Source organism: Stegostoma tigrinum, chromosome 21, assembly GCF_030684315.1.
Source record: "Stegostoma tigrinum isolate sSteTig4 chromosome 21, sSteTig4.hap1, whole genome shotgun sequence".
Classification (NCBI taxonomy): Eukaryota; Metazoa; Chordata; class Chondrichthyes; order Orectolobiformes; family Stegostomatidae; genus Stegostoma; species Stegostoma tigrinum.
The window spans coordinates 19,750,984-19,773,151 of record NC_081374.1 but is presented as its reverse complement, the minus strand read 5'-3'; the positions used below and the strand labels follow the sequence as shown (position 1 = coordinate 19,773,151).

General features: G+C 42.0%; 1 protein-coding gene across 1 annotated transcript in view; it reads left to right on the top strand.

Moving 5' to 3' along the window:
* Positions 1-22,168, top strand: part of LOC125462884 (uncharacterized) — a 47,259-nt gene that overhangs the window by 1,332 nt on the left and 23,759 nt on the right. The gene's annotated exons all lie outside the window — the stretch shown is intronic.

Here is a 22,168-nt window from a genome sequence, read left to right as displayed (position 1 = left end):
CTTCAACACTAATACGTATGCATAATTTGGATTTATTATTGCCTGAGGTTTAGCTAATTTTTTTTTGTTAATTGCCTAGGCATGCGACCAAGCATTAGACTTTCTAAACCTTCAAAGTGAAAAATCCAAACAAGCAGGGTTTCTGCTTCCCCAGCATAAATGTAGAAACTCTCCCTGCAGTGTCACACTCCAGTTGTTGAGAGTCCTGGGGAAAGATTGGCAGAGCCAAATTTTAGCTAATTTAACATGTAAGTAAGCATGTCATGCCAAACAAAGCATTGATAGACATTCTACTGTCTCTACAGCAGGAACCACAATACTGCACATACTTCTGTACAAATTTGGAACTGAATGGGAAGCATTCCAATCTCTGATAATAAGTAACTACCCACCACCTTTTCTCATCTGATGAATATTGGCTTGTGGCCTAACATAGCTGGCACCCCCTAGCAGGAGATTCTTCTGAGCAGAATTGGGAACATAGTGAATTTAGAGTTTCAAATATTTGACAACACAGTTATCAACAACTATCCTGATCTGGATATAAAGATCATTTTCATAGCATCTCAATTATCTGATTATGCCTAGATTCACTGGAAATAGTGAGGAGGCAGGACCCAAGTATATCTCAGTTGGACTTGAATTCAACCCCATGTTGCCAGCATTATTCTGAAATCCAATCTAGCCAATTGTATTCAAGAGCAAAAATGAAGTTGCTGGACAAGCTCAGTGGGTCTGGCAGCTCCCGAGATGCTGCCAGACCTGCTGAACTTTTCCAGCAACTTTGTTTTTGTCCTTGATTTACAGCATCTGCAGTTCTTTTGGTTTGTTTTAGCCAATTGTATTCATGCTCCAGCTGTAAGATTACATGATCTGATAACCACCTTTAGGTCATTTCTTTCAGTATCTCTTGTCCATGCCCTAAAATTTCCTCAGGGAGAAAATGGAATGTGATGCATATGATATAAGTTGAGAAGGTGGGTGTAATGTTCAATAGTTTGATTGATCTGTGTTGGATTATGTTCTGCTCTTTAAGGAGCTCAAAGAATGAACCAATGAACTATTATCTCCAAACAACAGCTTGTGATTATCAGTTCTTTAAGTTGCCAAGTAAAATCCGTTTAACTTTTGATTTAGCTCCTGATGAGTAGTGGTGTTGCTATGGTGCTCATGGCAAGTTCTTAATTTTTTTCTCCAAGTAGTCAAGGCTCAAATTCAAATAACAGAACTAAGCTCCAAAATGGCTTAGCTTTATAGGAAAGCACATTCAAGTAGTATAAAGATAACACCATTTCATAATGATGGTGAGAGAATCGGAGGGGAGGTGAAAAAAATTATTTTACACAATGAATTGTTATGATTTAGAATGCACTACCTGACATCAGATTCAATAGTAACTCTGAAAAGGAAAAATATACAGATGACCAGAAAGGACAGGGAGTGGGTCTAATTAGAGAATTCTTTGACAGAGCCAAAGCAGGAACATTGGGCCAGATTACTTCCCTCTGTGCTGCCTGACTATAACTTTATAATTAAATGAAGCCTTCACAAACTCCTGGAAACCATTTACAGATACTTTAGGGAAATGCAACTTTGAACTGCTCTTAACAGTTAGATGATTCATGATCAGTGCAACAGATGCTAAATGTTGGTGGTGAAAATTTGTTCCATAACTTGTCCCGGTGTTGTGCCATCTTTCAGTTTTACACACAGCTTAAAGAAGGGCTTTGTTTCAATGTTTGCCAAATTAATGATGTTTTTTTCAATATTACAGACTACACAATATAACTTCCTTTGCCCAGTACACCTAGTCACTTCAGGGGCTTTTGTCTGAAAATTTCACCCCTATTTTTTAGTTGAAAGTTTACACTATGTTAAATGTTTAGGAAAATGTGTATAGTCACCTATCTGAGATCCTATTAGGGGGTCAGATTTTGCAGGTATTTTGAGCCAGAATTCATTTATTTGTACAGTGAGTTCTGTACAAAAATGGGATCATGCAAATATTCACAGTTTATCGTATTCTGTTTAAGACATAATCTTTACTAGATATTTAACATGAAAGCTTTGTAATAGAGAAATTTGTTACAGGACCTCTTTGTTCTGAAATTTAATTGTATTACTATGTGTATTTATAAAAGTACAATTGATTAATCATTCTTCATTTTATTGACATTGAAAAGGTACTTGCCTGAGACTTCAGAGAACATTTGGAATTTAGCAGTAATATGCAACTGAAGCAGTTAAGCTAAATAGAGAACTAGATGATACAAGGAGATAAAATGCTAGTCTCCATGGGAGTATGGTTAGAATTCAGCTCAGACTGATGAACCTCATCTTTCTGCAATAATAAATGCAATAAGACCAGCATGAAGTGGGCCTGTGCTCTCTCTTGCCCATGCATGACACCAGAGCACAAAAATGTTCACAATTTGTATAGGTTTAACTGACAGCTGAGTTGGCATGGTTGCTGCATTGTGTGGAATTGATCATGCAGCCAATCTCTGTTCTCTGCATGAAAATTGCATGAAATCAGAGCAGAATCCGTGACTTCACATTTGACCTCAGTATTCCTGAGTGAGGTGATGTTGATTCAGGATTTCTTAATCAGTGGCTCAGTGGTTAGTATTACTGCCTCACAGTACCAAGGACCCTGGTTGGATTCCACCTTCAGGCAAATCTGTGGAGTTTACATATTCTGTGTGGGTTTCCTTTGGGTGCTTCGGTTTCTTCCCACAGTCCAAAGATGTGCAGATTAGGCGAATTTGCCACGGTGGATGCAGGGTTCGAAGGACAGGGGGTGGATCTGGGTGGGATGCTCTTCAGACAGTTGGTATGAACTCGATGAGTCAAATGACCTGCTTCCACATTGTAGGGATTCTGTGATTCTTGATGGCAATGAATCCTGATGAAAATACATACTGATGGATATCATGGGAGAATAAGATTGAAGTTAGTTGAGGTGTCACACATTAAGCTAACATCTGCCATGTAGATTCACACACATCGGGCTATGCCTATCTCTTTGAGGTAACATTTATTAGTCCATGCCAATGAATCAATGCCTATGGGAAAGAGAGGAGTGAGAAGAAAATAAATATTAATCTTCGTAAATGATTTTAGCTCTACGTCCCTGCTTGCCTTGCCAAGGCAAGGGAAGTGGGCACTTAAAATGTCCAAAGTATTTACACACGTTGGAGAGCCAATTGATTCTGAATTTCTCTCAATACCAGAAGGTTTGGCACAGATATCTGTCCAAAGCTGGCAGTGTCTTTTTAATAACCTCGTATTGGGTCGCAATGACGATATTGAAGCAGACACCATATTTAACTGACAGCTTCAACAGAAATCAGCAATATGTTTCCTGTAAGCCTAACCCTGAGTTGAGCAATTATCAAGGCCAGAAGATATCCAGAAAATCAAGTTTTCAATTTTGATCTTGCTTTCCCTTAACCAAGCCAAATGTATGTCAGTGCCTTGTGAGTGTGAACAATGTCATCCTATGTGGGTTCAAAGGTGAACCCACAGGCTGCATCTGAATAAACATCACCTAACTGCTAGAATTATTTCTTAGCCTTATTAATCATGGTCTAAATGACACATTGATAGGTTAAAAACTCAGTTCAGCCAGATTTTAAAGTGCATCCTGCCACCTCCTCATAAATTATGATCAAAGTGAGTTTTTTTTCAGTCAAACAATACAAATCATTTGTGTTTTTTTTAAAGACAGATTTTGCTTTTTAAGAGGCCAACGGAGATTTCTGGTGCAATGCTTATGTCCCTTTGTGTGTATAGATTTGGCACTAGTACAGGTTATAATGTCACAACGGCCACATTTGCTTCAAAAATTTGCATCGTCAATACAACTACCTCCTTTTCAAAATCTGGGACAGTACCTTGCTGAAATGGGGATTTCGTGGCAATTACAAATAATGAAAGCTTTTCTGTACCATTCAGCTCAAAGAAAGATTGCACTGTAACTTGCTGAAAATCCATCTCCCCAACCAAAACGATGCAATGACTAAGAAAGAAAGAGAGGAGGAACTAAGAAGTAGTGTGAACTAAGGCCAAAGCATGCACAGCAAGAGAAAAGAGCCAAAGAGGTATTGGATTTAGAGATAAAGCCTCTTGCAACAATTCACATTATGGAGCATTTAGCGCCACAGTTTAAATTATTCTCCGTCTGATTCAGGGAATTTATTGGCATTTCTTTAACAATTGTAATGCTGTTAAAAAAAGTACTTAGATGCTTAATTACCAGACTTGACATTGTTGGGTGTTTAAAACCATTTACCATTTTAGCATGCTTTAAATAAAATAACAGAAGGGCTAAGGGAAGCATGTTGTTTTTGAGAAGCAAACAGTGGAAGGGCATAACTTGATCACCAATCTCAGAAAAATTGCAATTCCCAGCACCTTTCTTAATCTCTGGAGTTTGTTATCTGGACAGTGCAATAAGAACAAGGTGTCACAATTGTTTTTCAGCATGATCTAACCCACTATCGCATAAACAGATCATTACACAACGTCTGCAGTCGACTGTAACCACCATTCACTATTTACATTATTTTTAACACTGGAAAGGGGTGTTTGTTTCTTTGACGGATTCTACAGTTTAGGGCACTTGCAGTGTATTGGTAGTATCCCTACTTCTGGGTCAGGAGGTCTGGGTTCAAGTTCCACCTGCTGCCAAGGTGTTCAATAACATCTGAGTAGATAGTTGAAAATACATATAACTTCTGTAATGTTATAAAATTATCTGATCAGTCAGCAAACCAGGCGAACACAAACTAAAGGATATTTTTATTTGATGAATTCAGAATGACAGGAATATTGTGCAAGATTTTCACACAAAATTGTGTAGGTTCCTGATCTAAAAATGGGGTCAGGAATTTATTGCTGTATTGACCACTGTTCCTGTGGCACAACTGGGACCAGTGTGCTGCTGGCTATTTTATTGACTAGCTTCTCTCTCATTTGCCCAGGTAAGGACAGAAGGCTTAATTTTAAAACAATAATGCCCCAAGAACTGTTGAATGACTGTGGGGAAAAATTGACAAAGTAGGAGCAGACTTTGTTTGGTGCCAGGGATGGGAAGTGTCAAGAGGGATGTTGTAGAGAATTTGGTGCTATATCATCCAGCCAGGGGCACCTGTTGCAAACTTACATCAAGCACCTTCTGTCTCTTCCTCAGCTCTTTTCCAGAATACTATCCATATCCATGTTTCATGCACCATGCCCCTTTTGTGTCACTTTGAGGGATGCCACCAAATTCTAGCCAGTGCATATACATAAGCTGCTGTAATAGAGAACTTCAAACTTGATAGTTTGTCACCATTTGGTAATACTGGGAGAAGGTCCTTTATAAAACCTCATCTTCCCCATACAGGGGATAGAAAGACCACATTTTAAAAATAGCAATTAAATGTAGAATCCCTACATTGCAGAAAGAGGCCATTTGGCTCAAAAAGTAGTGTCCACGGAAGAGCAGGCTGGATAGCTTAGCTATGGTAAAATGCGAGATTATGAAAATAGGGATGCTGTTTGGACTAGATGGGCTGAATGGCCTTCTTCCACACTGTGGGGAATTCGGAGTCTGTACTGACCCTCCAAAGAGCGTGCCACCCAGACCCAGTCCCCCACCCTATCTCAGTAATCCCTCATTTACCATGGCTAACTCACCTAACTTGGGACAATTTACCATGTCCAATCCACCTAATTTGCACATCTTTGGACTGTGGGATGAAATCCACTCAGACATAGGGAGAACATACAAGCTCCACACAGATAGTCACCCATGGCTGAAATTGAACCCAGGTCCTTGGTGCTGTGAGGCAGCCGTGGTAACACTAAGCCACCATGCTTCTCATATTTTAATCTTTACATAGTTTGTTTTTTTGTTTGAATTGTGAAAACATGAAGATTTCATGAAAAATGATACTTTGTAGATGCAGAATTTTTAATAAGTTCAGTTAATTAATTGCAGTTCATTTTGAAGCAGGAAAACGTTCAATAAATTCAGAGTCAGTAACAACAGTTTTACGTAATCAAAGCCCGTATAATGAACAACTATTTTCTAGCTAATAAAATGTGAGGCTGGATGAACACAGCAGGCCAAGCAGCATCTCAGGAGCACAAAAGCTTTTGTGCTCCTGAGATGCTGCTTGGCCTGCTGTGTTCATCCAGCCTCACATTTTATTATCTTGGGTTCTCCAGCATCTGCAGTTCCCATTATCTCTGATACTATTTTCTAGCTGTCGTCTTACACATCAAAGAGCCATTGCTGTGGATACAATGTGGAAAAGAAGTTCATGGGAGCAAACTAATATGGAATACAGATGAGGAAAGGATTTCTGCACAAAAATACAACAATTACATAAACCTCCAAATTGCAGTCTTCAATTTTAGATAATTGGTTCCATCTGTAATTTATAAAACAGATGTAATATACAAACATAACAGCTTTATAACATTTTCCATGAACCACTGTTTACCTTTCCCAAATTACTTGGACGTACTTACACACATAAAGTATAATATTAGCTTAAAATAAGCCACCTGGACACCATAACTTCTGAAATCATCTTCAGTAATTCTATATGCAGAAAGAATCATGCTTTTCATTTACAGGAGCACAGTGCCAAGTCTGAATTGCTGATTTACACTCAGTCCATATTTCAGTTGTAAGAAAAGTAAACAACAGCCCTGATATCTTTCCCAATCTTTAGATCCTGTTGCTAATGACTCAATGGCTAAAGAACATTGTTTATATCTCCATATCCATTCTCCAGCTCTGTAACAATAATAAGGGAGTATTAGTGGAATCAGCGGTTTACCCATTTTACTGATATTATCAGGATATTTTTAATCTCAAGATTTCAAATATATCTTGCTTTGGACTGATCATCTCCTATTATTAAAACATATCAGTTTGGCTCTTTGTCCCTCCGTTCTAATTTAACTAAATCATTAGTCATAATTCAGCACAGATCAAACTCCCCTGACAACTGTTGTAAAAGAAAACTGGCCTTGTGGCATTCATACCAGCTTTCCTGCTACCAGTTTGATTCTGTAATCAATCTCTCTATATCAACTCTTTCTGATTCTGCAACCAGTCTGCTCCATCCCACTAACCTAATTACCAAATGAACATTCCTGCTCCCCATCCCACAGCTATGATTCCATATTTAATCCAGCCCAACTTCACTTTGAACCAATCAACATTCTTGCCCTGCTTTACGTTGGGGAAATGAAGTATAGACTGGATAACTGCTTTGCAGAACACCTACATGCTGTCCACAAAAAAAAGACCCTGAGCTTCAAGTTGCCTGCCCATTCAACACAACACCTTGCTCCCTGACCAACATCTCTGCCTGAGGCTCATTGCAGTGTTCCAATGAAGCTCAGCACAAGCTGGAAAAACAGCACCTCATTTTCTGCTTGGGAGCTCTAACTCAAGATCATGTTCAACAATTTTAGATCTTGAGGCACCTTCTCCTATGTCCTTACCCCAGCCCCCAGACTCCAGGCCTTGTTATCACACAGCCTGCTATTACACACAATGGTGGCTCAGTGGTTAGCATTGCTGCCTCACAGCGCTAGGGACCCGGGTTTGATTCCACCCTCAGGCGACTGTCTGGAGTTTGCACATTATCCCCATGTCTGTTTGGGTTTCCTCCAGTTTCCTCCCATAGTCCAAAGATGTGCAGGTTAGGTGGATTGGCTGTGCTAAAGTGCTCAGGGATGTGTAGATTAGGCAGGTGGGTCTTCGTGGGATGCTCTGATGTTTGATGTGGACTTGTTGGGCCAAAGGGCCATTTTCCACACTGTTGGGATTCTATGACAACCAAAGTTAACCACTAATAATCCCCAGTAGCAGCAATCCTACCCTGATTATTGTCCAAGTGTTTTGGTCTCTCCTTAGGCTCTATCTCCACTTATCATTTATCCTTTAACTCCATCCCCTGCCCACCTCCATATCTTCAGCATAAAAACCAACTTTTTCCTAGCTACGAGGTAACACGGTGTGAAACTGGATGAACACGGCAGGCCATGCAGCATCAGAGGAGCAGGAAAGCTTGAAGTTTCAGGTTGGGTCCCTTCTTCCTAGCTACCATCAGTTGTAAGGAAGGTTCACAACATTACCCAGTTTCTCTCCACAGATGCTTCCAGATCTGCTGAGCTTTTCCAGTAATTTCTGTTTTTGTTTCTAACATCCTTGCTTCCGAACCCTCTCATAAACACCAGATAATTTAACAGAGAACCTCCCATTAAATGTTTTTGGCCTAATTATTTCACCAGTCAGCCAAGTCTCTCTGTCCCCTAGTAATCAATCAAGTTTATATTTTCACCCTCCGAACTGGATGGATTTCTTACAGACATCGGGGCGGCACGGTGGCTCAGTGGTTAGCACTGCAGCCTCACAGTACCAGGGACCCAGGTTTGATTCCAGCCTTGGGTGACTGTCTGTGGGGAGTTTGCACATTCTCCCCGTGTCTGCGTGGGTTTTCTCCGGGTGCTCCGGTTTCCTCCCACAGTCCAAAAGATGTGCAGGCTAGGTGGATCGGCCATGCTAAATTACCCGTAGTGTTCTGGGATGTGTGGGTTATAGGGGGATGGGTCTGGGTGGGGTGGATTTGTTGGGCCGAAGGGCCTGTTTCCACACTGTAGGGAATGTAATCTAATTTACGGACAAATCTGTAAGAACAAGTGAATTACTGTAAGCACAGGCTGAGACATCAAGGTATATCTGCTTCAAACAGGTTAAATTTGATAACTGATGTCTGCACTTATTAACAACAATAAAGGTCTATTTATACAGCACTTTTAATGCAGTAAAATGTCTCAAGATATTTCAAACTAACATTATCCTTCAAAGTTTACCACTAGCAGATAACAAAACTCTTGGGCAAAATCTGTGAAATCCCCTCACACCATTACGATGATCCCTTAACAATGAATAGCTGAAGGTTCAACAGAAATGGTGAAGTGAAAACTGAGAATCCATGCTCTTCAGATAATCAGTAGCTGAATTCATGTCTATCTGAACCTGGCCTTACTGTCAAAATAAGTATGATCCTCACTTTAAAATTTTTATTAATGCCTAATTCTTGTGGTCAAGGGACAACAAGTCCAAAAAAAGACATTCTAATGACCCACAGCGGAGAAATCAGGCCGAACAGAAAATCAGCCAAACAAAATTAAAAATCAGCCTACTGTGTTTGGCTGAAAAGAACAGTGGAAACTCAGGTCAAGGCGGTCACAAAAGTTCCAGGGGAACCAGTTTCAAACAGTCCAAGGGTTGTGTATTGGAGAAGTGCCAATCAGATATTCTAGCATGGTCACTGCCTGAGTATGTGCACTTTACACCTCCTTGCATGACAACAATGAAGGAGTTTGACATAACTCATTGGCTGATTGGCTAATGGAGCCATGAGCCAGATCCAAAGGCCACAGAACATCCGGAAGATCTAGTGCAAGGTGGGAATAGGATCACACACTTGGACATCATCTTGTCAGTGAGGACATAATGAAGACTCAAAAAGGAGACTCGCAGCAAACCAAGAAGATCCAGGAGAAGATCCCCCTAACCTGTGAAACTTACCTTTGTGAAAGAGGGCCAGCTTTATGTTGGAGGGGAAGGAGGTTCAAGCAGCCCAGCTCAAACATGTGGATCCTTTCTCAGAAGGATAGAGTTAGATAGAGAATAAATTGTGAAAATTTAAGAAATGCTCAGTGTTCTAATAAGAAACAATTTGTTAATAAAATCGATTTGAACCGCAACTGAATTTTGTGTTTTTAATATATAAAATAGTCAAAATGTCTAAAACACAGATAACATCTATGTATTCATATTTCCATCGCAAAAGACAGTAGAAGGCAGTTGAGTTATTGGATTGATTAAACTCTTTCCCTAACAGCAGTGTGGGCCTATCTGCAGAATGTAGTCTGCAGTGTTTTTGGAAGGCAGCCTACCACCATCTTCCCAAGGGCAGCTAGGAACTGACAATAAATGCTGGCTAGCCAGTGATGCCCATGTTCCACAAATGAATAAAAAAAAAATTGCTGAAGGCACTTGACATTTGGATGCAGTGAAAGTTGATAATGTTGGTGCATCAAAGGATGCTGAAGGAAATTATACAAGTTATAATCTTCCAATTATTCTTAGGCATGGGAGTGTGTTAAAATATTGGAGGATTTCAAACATTACACTCTCTTGTTTGAAAGAGAATTGAATTATTATACAAAGAGAAAAATTGTGGGTCTGTGGGGAAATGACAGGGGAAAGGGAGTAAGTGAGTTGCTCTTACAGAGTGCTGGCATAGATTCGGGGGTTCAAATGGCATCTTCGTATGTTGTATCTATTCTATGATTCAATGAAATGTATTCATTTACACCTTAACATTTCATCCTGCAATTAAATCTAGTTCTATGGAACAATATGAATAATTTTAAATTACATATTTTCTTCGATTAAGATTCTTGTATCATTGGAAAATTCAATTCATTTGTCTATTACAGTGATTTATTCATTGCACCATGTGTTGTAGATTCTCGATGCTTACTGTAATCACCTAATCCATTTCTAACGACATTGTAAAAAGATACAGCTACTTTAAGGTCACACATTGAATTTTGTTACCGGAGTTCATGTGGGCTACAAAGATACTTATTTATCTCAGTGCAACAGGTAAGTTTGCATTTGTTTATTACTATGTTTCATTTGTCATTTTTATTTTTTTAAAAAACATCACAAGGAAGCCTTGTGAGATCTATTCATTTTTAAAAAATGCTTCAAATAGAATACTGCAAAATTCTTAATTTTTTCCAGTTTTCAATATGTGTTTACAAGATATCAGCAGCAATTAAAGATCATTATCTCTTTAAAAGTAGCATAAGGCCAGACTTATATCGACTAGGGGCGAAATATGTACTGGTATTTCAAACCTGATGTTTACATTTAAATCTAGTCCAAAGGAATGGAAGTTTCCTCTACTGTTGTTTCTAACAATTCCACACAATTCGTATTTGGCCATTGTCCAAGCAGTTCCTATGGGGACATGACAGTGTTTCCACACCCTAGAGCTTTCCTTAATGACAACACATTTGGCAGCCACATTCGGAGGTCACAGGATAGCTGGTATAGGAAATGGAAAACTTCACCTGCTGCAGTCATAGTGTAGAGCAAATAGACCACTCAATTTGGAACCTACTCAATTTACATTCTATTGCGTTCAATGGAATGGTGACGATCAACTCTACAGGTTACTGTTATGTAGTTAAGAAATAAATCTGCCCCATTGATTAGATGAAACTTTAAAACAAAACCCTGAAATGACAGCATAGGACATTGGTAGATGAAAACTAATACTTTTTTTCCGAAATTATGTGTCTACTTCTGCTGTTAATGTAAGGGTCCAAGATTCTGTGCAGTGAAGAAAAAGTGCCATTGTGTTGTAAACTGGGACCTCATGCTCCTCTGTAAAAATTAATTATCCACTACTTTCTCCCAAGATCTTAATGTAAATTCTGTTGGCTATCATGCTTAATTGTATTTTTTAAAATTTGTCTACCCATCTGAAAATTTAGTTAAGGTGAGAGGAATGTACTATATACTATGTTTGAATCACTAACTATACAACTTCAAACTGTAATATTTGTTTTGAGCAACACTTGATACTTGGTCTACGAAATGTTACTTAATTATAACAATGGTTTAGCATTTGAACACTAAAAGGCTGCTCAACTTGAAATGATAAAATGGAAACACTGATTTTCTCTCTAGAATTTGTCCAGCTAGTTGTTTCATGCAGAACTATACAATCTATTCCAAGGACATCTGTAACTTTATTATATCTCATCAATGGATTAAGATTGCCAAGTATTTCCTAAGTACATTTGTGAAACATGTTAAACACATTACATCAGTGCAATTAGGTAAGATTTTCCAGATTGCAGCTGGAAAACATCACAGTCAAACTGCTCTTAAGAGGCTTCTTCAATCCCAGCTACAACATATTAACCCTGTTTGGCGTATATTGACATTTTTTTTCTTAAAAGAAGCAAGGGAAGTTCAAACAGAATGCTGAGCCCGAAATGTTCACTAATTTTTGGATTGGTACCAATGTGTTTTGTTACACTGATTAACCAAAGGGTAGGAGATTGGTAACTCGATGGTTGGGCAGCTGATGAATAAGGCCAATAACATGGGTTCAATTCCCACACCGGCTGGGGTTGCCATGAAGGACTCTCCCTCTCAACCTCTCCCTTCACTTGACGTGTGGTGGCCCTCAGGTTAAACCGCCACCAGTCGTCTTTGTCTAATGAGAGAGCAGCCCTATGGTCCAGCAGGACAATGGCAACTTTGCCTCTAATAAGACGTTATCCAAAATGAAAACGTTGCTAGACAATAGTATTGACAAGTAAATTTATTTACATATTTTAACCATTGTTTACTTTTAATTATTTCTTCCAAGGAGACAGCTTCCTTTCATGAGCCATGAAAACGTATGGGCCTTGATTTTGAAAAGTGGATGCGGGTGAACATAACAAATAGAAGTAGGCAATAGCTTCTCGAGCCTGCACAGTAATTCAATAAGATTGTGGCTAATTTGATTATGACCATAAGTCCACTTTCTTGCTTGTCCCTCATAAACCTTGACTCCTTAAATCAATCAAATCTGTCTAATGCTGACCTGGAAATATTCTAAGACTCAACCTCAATTGCTGTTAAACTGGGGACAACAATATATCCCCTATGATTCCACTTCTTACTCATAAGCTGTTCTTTTTTAAGCAGAACAGCAGGTCACACATCAGGAAGACAGCAAGAATCTTCTTTTATCAAAACTGAGTTGACATCATGAAGACCCGCAGGCAGTTTAATTCTTGCTTAAGTGAAGAGTAACATTCCTCTTATAATAAAATGTGAGGCTGGATGAACACAGCAGGCCAAGCAGCATCTCAGGAGCACAAAAGCTGACGTTTCGGGCCTAGACCCTTCATCAGAGAGGGGGATGGGGGGAGGGAACTGGAATAAATAGGGAGAGAGGGGGAGGCGGACCGAAGATGGAGAGTAAAGAAGATAGGTGGAGAGGGTATAGGTGGGGAGGTAGGGAGGGGATAGGTCAGTCCAGGGAAGACGGACAGGTCAAGGAGGTGGGATGAGGTTAGTAGGTAGCTGGGGGTGCGGCTTGGGGTGGGAGGAAGGGATGGGTGAGAGGAAGAACCGGTTAGGGAGGCAGAGACAGGTTGGACTGGTTTTGGGATGCAGTGGGTGGGGGGGAAGAGCTGGGCTGGTTGTGTGGTGCAGTGGGGGGAGGGGATGAACTGGGCTGGTTTCGGGATGCAGTGGGGGAAGGGGAGATTTTGAAACTGGTGAAGTCCACATTGATACCATATGGCTGCAGGGTTCCCAGGCGGAATATGAGTTGCTGTTCCTGCAACCTTCGGGTGGCATCATTGTGGCAGTGCAGGAGGCCCATGATGGACATGTCATCAAGAGAATGGGAGGGGGAGTGGAAATGGTTTGCGACTGGGAGGTGCAGTTGTTTGTTGCGAACTGAGCGGAGGTGTTCTGCAAAGCGGTCCCCAAGCCTCCGCTTGGTTTCCCCAATGTAGAGAAAGCCGCACCGGGTACAGTGGATACAGTATACCACATTGGCAGATGTGCAGGTGAACCTCTGCTTAATGTGGAATGTCATCTTGGGGCCTGGGATGGGGGTGAGGGAGGAGGTGTGGGGACAAGTGTAGCATTTCCTGCGGTTGCAGGGGAAGGTGCCGGGTGTGGTGGGGTTGGAGGGCAGTGTGGAGCGAACAAGGGAGTCACGGAGAGAGTGGTCTCTCCGGAAAGCAGACAGGGGTGGGGATGGAAAAATGTCTTGGGTGGAGGGGTCGGATTGTAAATGGCGGAAGTGTCGGAGGATAATGCGTTGTATCCGGAGGTTGGTAGGGTGGTGTGTGAGAACGAGGGGGATCCTCTTGGGGCGGTTGTGGCGGGGGCGGGGTGTGAGGGATGTGTCGCGGGAAATGCGGGAGACGCGGTCAAGGGCGTTCTCAATCACCGTGGGGGGGAAGTTGCGGTCCTTAAAGAACTTGGACATCTGGGATGTGCGGGAGTGGAATGTCTTATCGTGGGAGCAGATGCGGCGGAGGCGGAGGAATTGGGAATAGGGGATGGAATTTTTGCAGGAGGGTGGGTGGGAGGAGGTGTATTCTAGGTAGCAGTGGGAGTCGGTGGGCTTGAAATGGACATCAGTTACAAGCTGGTTGCCTGAGATGGAGACTGAGAGGTCCAGGAAGTTGTTCACCTGGGCCATCTCCAGCACATCCCTCACCTTCCTGGACCTCTCAGTCTCCATCTCAGGCAACCAGCTTGTAACTGATGTCCATTTCAAGCCCACCGACTCCCACTGCTACCTAGAATACACCTCCTCCCACCCACCCTCCTGCAAAAATTCCATCCCCTATTCCCAATTCCTCCGCCTCCGCCGCATCTGCTCCCACGATAAGACATTCCACTCCCGCACATCCCAGATGTCCAAGTTCTTTAAGGACCGCAACTTCCCCCCCACGGTGATTGAGAACGCCCTTGACCGCGTCTCCCCCATTTCCCGCGACACATCCCTCACACCCCGCCCCCGCCACAACCGCCCCAAGAGGATCCCCCTCGTTCTCACACACCACCCTACCAACCTCCGGATACAACGCATTATCCTCCGACACTTCCGCCATTTACAATCCGACCCCATCACCCAAGACATTTTTCCATCCCCACCCCTGTCTGCTTTCCGGAGAGACCACTCTCTCCGTGACTCCCTTGTTCGCTCCACACTGCCCTCTAACCCCACCACACCCAGCACCTTCCCCTGCAACCGCAGGAAATGCTACACTTGTCCCCACACCTCCTCCCTCACCCCCATCCCAGGCCCCAAGATGACATTCCACATTAAGCAGAGGTTCACCTGCACATCTGCCAATGTGGTATACTGTATCCACTGTACCCGGTGCAGCTTTCTCTACATTGGGGAAACCAAGCGGAGGCTTGGGGACCGCTTTGCAGAACACCTCCGCTCAGTTCGCAACAAACAACTGCACCTCCCAGTCGCAAACCATTTCCACTCCCCCTCCCATTCTCTTGATGACATGTCCATCATGGGCCTCCTGCACTGCCACAATGATGCCACCCGAAGGTTGCAGGAACAGCAACTCATATTCCGCCTGGGAACCCTGCAGCCATATGGTATCAATGTGGACTTCACCAGTTTCAAAATCTCCCCTTCCCCCACTGCATCCCAAAACCAGCCCAGTTCGTCCCCTCCCCCCACTGCACCACACAACCAGCCCAGCTCTTCCCCCCCACCCACTGCATCCCAAAACCAGTCCAACCTGTCTCTGCCTCCCTAACCGGTTCTTCCTCTCACCCATCCCTTCCTCCCACCCCAAGCCGCACCCCCAGCTACCTACTAACCTCATCCCACCTCCTTGACCTGTCCGTCTTCCCTGGACTGACCTATCCCCTCCCTACCTCCCCACCTACACCCTCTCCACCTATCTTCTTTACTCTCCATCTTCGGTCCGCCTCCCCCTCTCTCCCTATTTATTCCAGTTCCCTCCCCCCATCCCCCTCTCTGATGAAGGGTCTAGGCCCGAAATGTCAGCTTTTGTGCTCCTGAGATGCTGCTTGGCCTGCTGTGTTCATCCAGCCTCACATTTTATTATCTTGGAATCTCCAGCATCTGCAGTTCCCATTATCTCTGATAACATTCCTCTTATGTCCGGGCAACCTGGGAGTTTGATCTTGGATCAGAAAAGGCAGAGATTGATCTATTATGAAATTTTATTTTAGGCTTCCTTGCAGGAAAAATGGCACAAGAGAGCTATCTTGAGTCTCATAAGGATGAACTAAAGCAGAAGTTGCTGAAAAAGCTCGGCAGGTCTGGCAGCACTTGTGAAGAAAAAAAATCAGAGTTAACGTTTCAGGTCCGGTGACCCTTCCTCAGAACGGATGGGTTGGACCTATCCTTCACTGGGTTCCCCCATTTCCCTCTCCATTCCCCCTTACTAATTGCATCAAGTCCGCCTTCCCCTTTGATTGCCAGATATCATTCTCAGAGACCCCTGGCTGCAACTTCCTCTGCCAAATGCCTGTTCCTAGTTATCATTTAGCAAACAGATCTATTGGAATTCAAATGAAACTCCAAGAAAATTTTCAGAAATGAGACCCAGCCATTAGATTTGGGCTTGATGTTGGCCTCTCAGTTACATTCAAGCGCATGTCTTCTTCAGGGCTGACACATTTTATTCCTTCCATTGAAACCAGGGCCCTGAATTAATTAGTAAGCATTATTTGACTGATCAAGCCAAATCCTTTTCCCTTGTATATAATTTGTTGTGTTATGCACCATGACCCACTTTAATTCCCTTAATTCACACTAGGACACGTTTCAATGCTTTTCACGGTAATAGCAAAATTGTAGGAGGAAACTAACTGCACCTCCCAGTCGCAAACCATTTCCACTCCCCCTCCCATTCTTTAGATGACATGTCCATCATGGGCCTCCTGCAGTGCCACAATGATGCCACCCGAAGGTCGCAGGAACAGCAACTCATATTCCGCTTGGGAACCCTGCAGCCCAATGATATCAATGTGGACTTCACCAGCTTCAAAATCTCCCCTTCCCCCACCACATCCCAAAACCAGCCCAGTTCGTCCCCTACCCCCACTGCACCACACAACCAGCCCAGCTCTTCCCCTCCACCCACTGCATCCCAAAACCAGTCCAACCTGTCTCTGCCTCCCTAACCTGTTCTTCCTCTCACCCATCCCTTCTTCCCATCCCAAGCCGCACCTCCATCTCCTACCTACTAACCTCATCCCACCTCCTTGACCTGTCCGTCTTCCCTGGACTGACCTATCCCCTCCCTACCTCCCCATCTATACTCTCCTCTCCACCTATCTTCTTTTCTCTCCATCTTCAGTCCGCCTCCCCCTCTCTCTCTATTTATTCCAGAATCCTCACCCCATCCCCCTCTCTGATGTAGGGTCTAGGCCTAAAACGTCAGCTTTTGTGCTCCTGAGATGCTGCTGGGCCTGCTGTGTTCATCCAGCCTCACATTTCATTATCTTGGATTCTCTAGCATCTGCAGTTCCCATTATCACTGAAGGAAACTTGTGTTGCCTTTGAAGCCAAAGTTTTGTTACTGAGCTGGAAAGAAATGGATATATGTATTGAGCAGGAATTTGCTGGAAAAATAACGGGTGTTAACAATGCATGTAGTTGATAATGTGAAAATCAGCCAGTAAATTTAGAGTATTAAGAGATTGTCATATGTTGTGAATCTCCAGAATTACTGTCCAATGTACACTGCTCTGCTGTTTTCTTCGTAAAAATTTCATCTCACCCTTAATCTCATCATTATTAAGAAAATAATAAAGTTGCACATTCATTGGCTAACAGACTCTGTCACAGAAAGTTAAGCCAGATAATTAACAGCATAAGTACCTTGTAAAAGATGAATATCCCCAAAGTAATGTCAAACAACATCTCTGGCCCAGACAGAGAACAACTTAAAATCTTCCAACATACTCTTACATATAATCAATTGTTAAAGATTTTGTCAATGTTCCATTTTGATTTTTATGTTTTTCTTACTTGTTCTGTCTCTTCTCCTGCTCCTAATATATTTAGTTCTTTTTCTTTATTTCCTTTCTGGACTTAATTTGACTCTATCTCACCATCTTTCTCCATTGATCCTTTGTTTCTTTCTTAACCTTTATATCCATTGGTTAAGCAGACACATTATTGATCCTGTCATTCACTGGACTCTCAGATATCCTGTTTACTCATTGATTCATTATTAGCTGACACTCTCAATTTCAATGCAAAAACAATTTCAACTGAAAAGGTGAAAATAAGTATAACTGACATGGCATACCACTAAATAACCTGATAAAACAAGATTCAGCCATTACATTGAGGATTGGCTAAGTTTAATGCAGTTACCTAGACTCCACTGCTTTCTGTTGCACAAGATCAATAAATATTGCAAAATTGCTTGTGAAAGAAATGCAGGACAAATCATAGTTCGGAGCTTTGTGTCATTTACAATTTGTATTATATTATGTTTTACTGATATAAAATAAAATGTTATTTATATATGATAGCATTTATATGAATTAAAGATGTTCTTGGATGTCTCCTTATTATTGCTCCAAATGTGCATGATGTTCAAGATAAGGAATAACAATGTTCAAAAATATGAAAATTGTATCAGTCATCAGGCACTCAGGTTTACTTTCAAACCCTGAGAGAATTTATCCTGTAAAATGTGCCTAAACTGACCACAAGCTACCTGTAGCTGTGCAAAATTTTCAACATTTTCTCATTAAGAGTGCTGAAATAACTTACTCTCCTTCCATGATTTGAAAGGGACATATCATGGCATAAATAATGTTAACTGAGAATTTGATCTAAACCAGTTAGCGCAATGAATGAAATTAAACTTATCATGCAAGAGCAGTGGGTGTAGCCTTTTAAGGTTTTGATAGGTGTGGGTTATGGTGGGATTTGAGTTAGAAGCATGAGTAGTCTGCTGATGCCTATCTCAAAGTCAGGAGTATCTCAGGAGATCTTTTATGCTTTTGACAAGTAGCGGCAAAGATAAGTTTCACTTTAGGCAGTAGCAAGTTGTCTATTAAGGAGTAATATGGTTTGCTAAACACCTTATTAATGGTCCAACTCACCTCATTAACATGCAGCTTCCCACCCTACATGGAGCAAGATGGAAGTCAGAGCAGGTATCTGGCAAATTAAACTCGCCACTTGCTCAGACAAACCTTCATGTTGGACACAATGTTCACAGACAGTGGCATCTGATATGTGCCAGCTTCTAAGAACTATTGTGGTACATCTCCGCTCTGCTTCTGCACTTCAATGCTGTACAAGACTGTGCAATCAAGACTGCTCATGGGCTTGACCAGGCTGCAACTCTGGCCTTCTGGTTTGCTGTCACAGTGCTCACTCACTCTTCAGCCTACCTCTCTGCTCAAAGCCTTACATTGCATGGCCTTGCATCTGTTCATTTTAGCCCCTCAGCCAGAGCTACCAGGCTTATATGACTCTGTCCTTGCTTTCCCTTTTAGCACAGGCACAAAAACACAATGTTTGTCATAGTTGTCAGTAGGCCTCTGTCTCCGAAGGAGGATACCCTTTACTCAGGGAGTCCTGGAACAGTAAGTCAAAGGGCAGCCTCACATACCAGTCCAGGGGTATAGAAATGGCCTGTCAGCCACTTAGGTCAGTCTGACTCTGGATGCTGTCCACATCCATGATGAGGAATCAAATATAGGGAAACCCACTAGTCATCTTGACTCTCTGCCTGCTGAAGAGGTTTTTGCTCCTGGAATGAGAGAAAAGCAAGCTTCAAGGGAGACGATATCTGTTACTTTTGGTGCAGGTAGGGAGGTGTCCTGTGAGTAGCAAGTGAGTAGGCAGTGCAGCGGGCATACAGGATCAGTAATGTTGCAAGTTGGGGTGGGCAATAGTGTGTGTGGTGAGTTAATGCAGCAAAGAGTGAGAGCGGTATAGCATGAGGCTTTGTGGGAGATGAGTAAAGGAGCAGAGACAGAGTGAGTGTAAGACAATAGAGAGACAATGTAGCACTTACGCTGGCAAAGTGGAGAAGGACATTGAGCTTCTGTCCACAGGGATAGTCAGAACTGCCGATGCTGGAGTCAGAGATAACACAGTGTGGAGCTGGAGGAGCACAGCAGGCCAGGCAACATCAGAGGAGCAGGAAAGTTGACATTTCAGGTCAAGACCCTTCTTCAGAAATCTCTTTCAAAGGGCCAGACTTGAAACGTCAACTTTCTTGCTCCTCTGATGCTGCCTGGCCTGATATGTTCCTCCAGCTCCACACTGTGTTGTTTTCTGTCAACAGTGTTGTGTTTTTCTCCAGATACCCGAGACTGTTCTAAACCAGTTTTCAACATTGAACTGGGCTGGCATGAGCTAGTTTCATGCCATCATTCTCCACTGCTGAGGGAAGAGAAGGCTTGACCTCTATACCATTCCATCTAGCAGGACCTCCAGGTCCCTGCCCCTAAACAGTGTGCTGATATCCCCTAGTCTTCCATGACCAGGACAAATGAACAGACCAGCTTCAAACTGTCAGAGCTTATCCTGGTGTTTGACAGCCTTTTTAAGCTGGAGCAGGTGCCAGTTAATTCCAGGAAACCTCAGCAGTAGCAAGTTGTTCCAGAAACAGCATGTGGTGAGATGTGGCTGCAATCGGATGTGGGATGCTGTAGGGCAGGTAAGTAGTTAATGCAATATGTTTTGTAAAAAAAAAAACAGTGACAGCACTGACAAGATGTCACAACAAAAGAATCGTCCAAAAGACTTCATGTAACCCACACTTAGCCATAGTCTGTTCTGTAGATACCCTGCAATGGTATATTCACCACATCTGATCCTGGGTAAGTCCTGGGCAGAGCAAAACATAGCTGGACTGATGGTAGTTTAATACAACTCTTATCCAGTACTACATGTTGGTAGGGGTGGCAAATTACATTAGATACAAAATGATAATTTGGGAAACACCACAGATTTAACCTGTTTGACAGGAGCCTAATATTTTTGGGATATTTATTTCTCACATGCTGTAAAAGATGTAAACTCAGGTCCCATGGAATTCATTACTAGAGAGATAAATGTCAAAAAGGAGAAATGTTTGAGTCAATAGAAGTCCTACTGCAAAGTGCAATCATCATCATCACATTCCTGAGTGAGTACTGCAGTTTGACACGGACTATGTATGAGTGACATATAAGGGCACTAGAGGAATTTCATCAGTGTGCCTTCATCACTTACCTCAAATACATAGGAGGACATTTGAACAAACATTAAAGTCCTTCTAGAAGCAATTCTACAAACATCCAGGCAAAACTCCTGGAAAAATCAGCCATAATGACTTTAACAGCACATCCGGATAGCCTAAAAATGTCTCCACAGTCTAGGCTTGTTTCCTGAACTCAAAGGGACAACTTCCGGGCGAACAAAGAAAACACTTCAAAGATTCTGAATCTTTCCTTAAGGTTCAGTAAGAATCGTATTAATGACTGGGAGGAACTAAATGGTGAACATCAAACTTCATCACACTTCACGATGTTGTGACTTAATGAGGAAGCAAAGCAATGGCACAGAAGGAAAAAATAGGAAGTAAATCCTGCATTTTCAGACCCTGATGCCACATGGGACAGCCTGTCACACATGCCCTAAGATTTATGAGTTGACTCACTTATAGTAGAAACTTGCAACCCTGAGTCGTTGTCATTCTCAAATGAAAGAACACTTGATGACTATGGCAGCTGTCAAGCAATTAAACCTCTTCACATGGTAGAATTTTTCATCTAACATGGTGTGTGTTGAATTAGGTAGTTTAAAATGGGTCAGTCTTGTGAAACAGTGGTAACATTCCTACATCTAGGCCAAGGGTTGAGTCCAAGCCGCACTACAAAACTTTCATTGAAGGTGACAAGGTGGTCAAAAAGGTGATCATTTATCAACCTCTAAGTCCTTCCTTCCAATATTTCTGTTATCTGTTATTTCTGCAGTAAGGATGGGAACATCTGCTGATTAGCCAATTGTACTGAGAAAGACAACATCAAAACCATTGTTCCATTTTGCCAAGCATGATTGTGTACAAATCCGATGAAGGTTTATGGTCATAAACATCCTCTAAGGCTATGATACCTAAGAGAGAAATATATGAAGTAGCTCATATACAATGCCTAATGTAACATAGCAACTGAAAAATTATGCATTAGGAATTGCAGTACAACAGGTTTGAAGAAATCTCCTTAAATATCAATAATAACTTTTTTTATGAGTTCGAGCCTGTTCCTCTTTTGCCCAACTCTTTCTGTATTTCTTTCATCTTTTCCATCACAATAACTAGCTTAAATATTGTGATAAGATCACTTCTCCTCTGAAGCCTAGCAAGTCCCGCTGTTTTCTAGTTTTGCTTCACAACTCGGACCTCTTAAATCTGGATTCACTGATGTGTTTTGTAGTCTTCATTCACCGTGGAAAGAAAGGATTGAACTTACATTTTCTTGGAAATTAGAGACAGTTGGAGTAAAATTTAAGATCACAATGGAGAACTT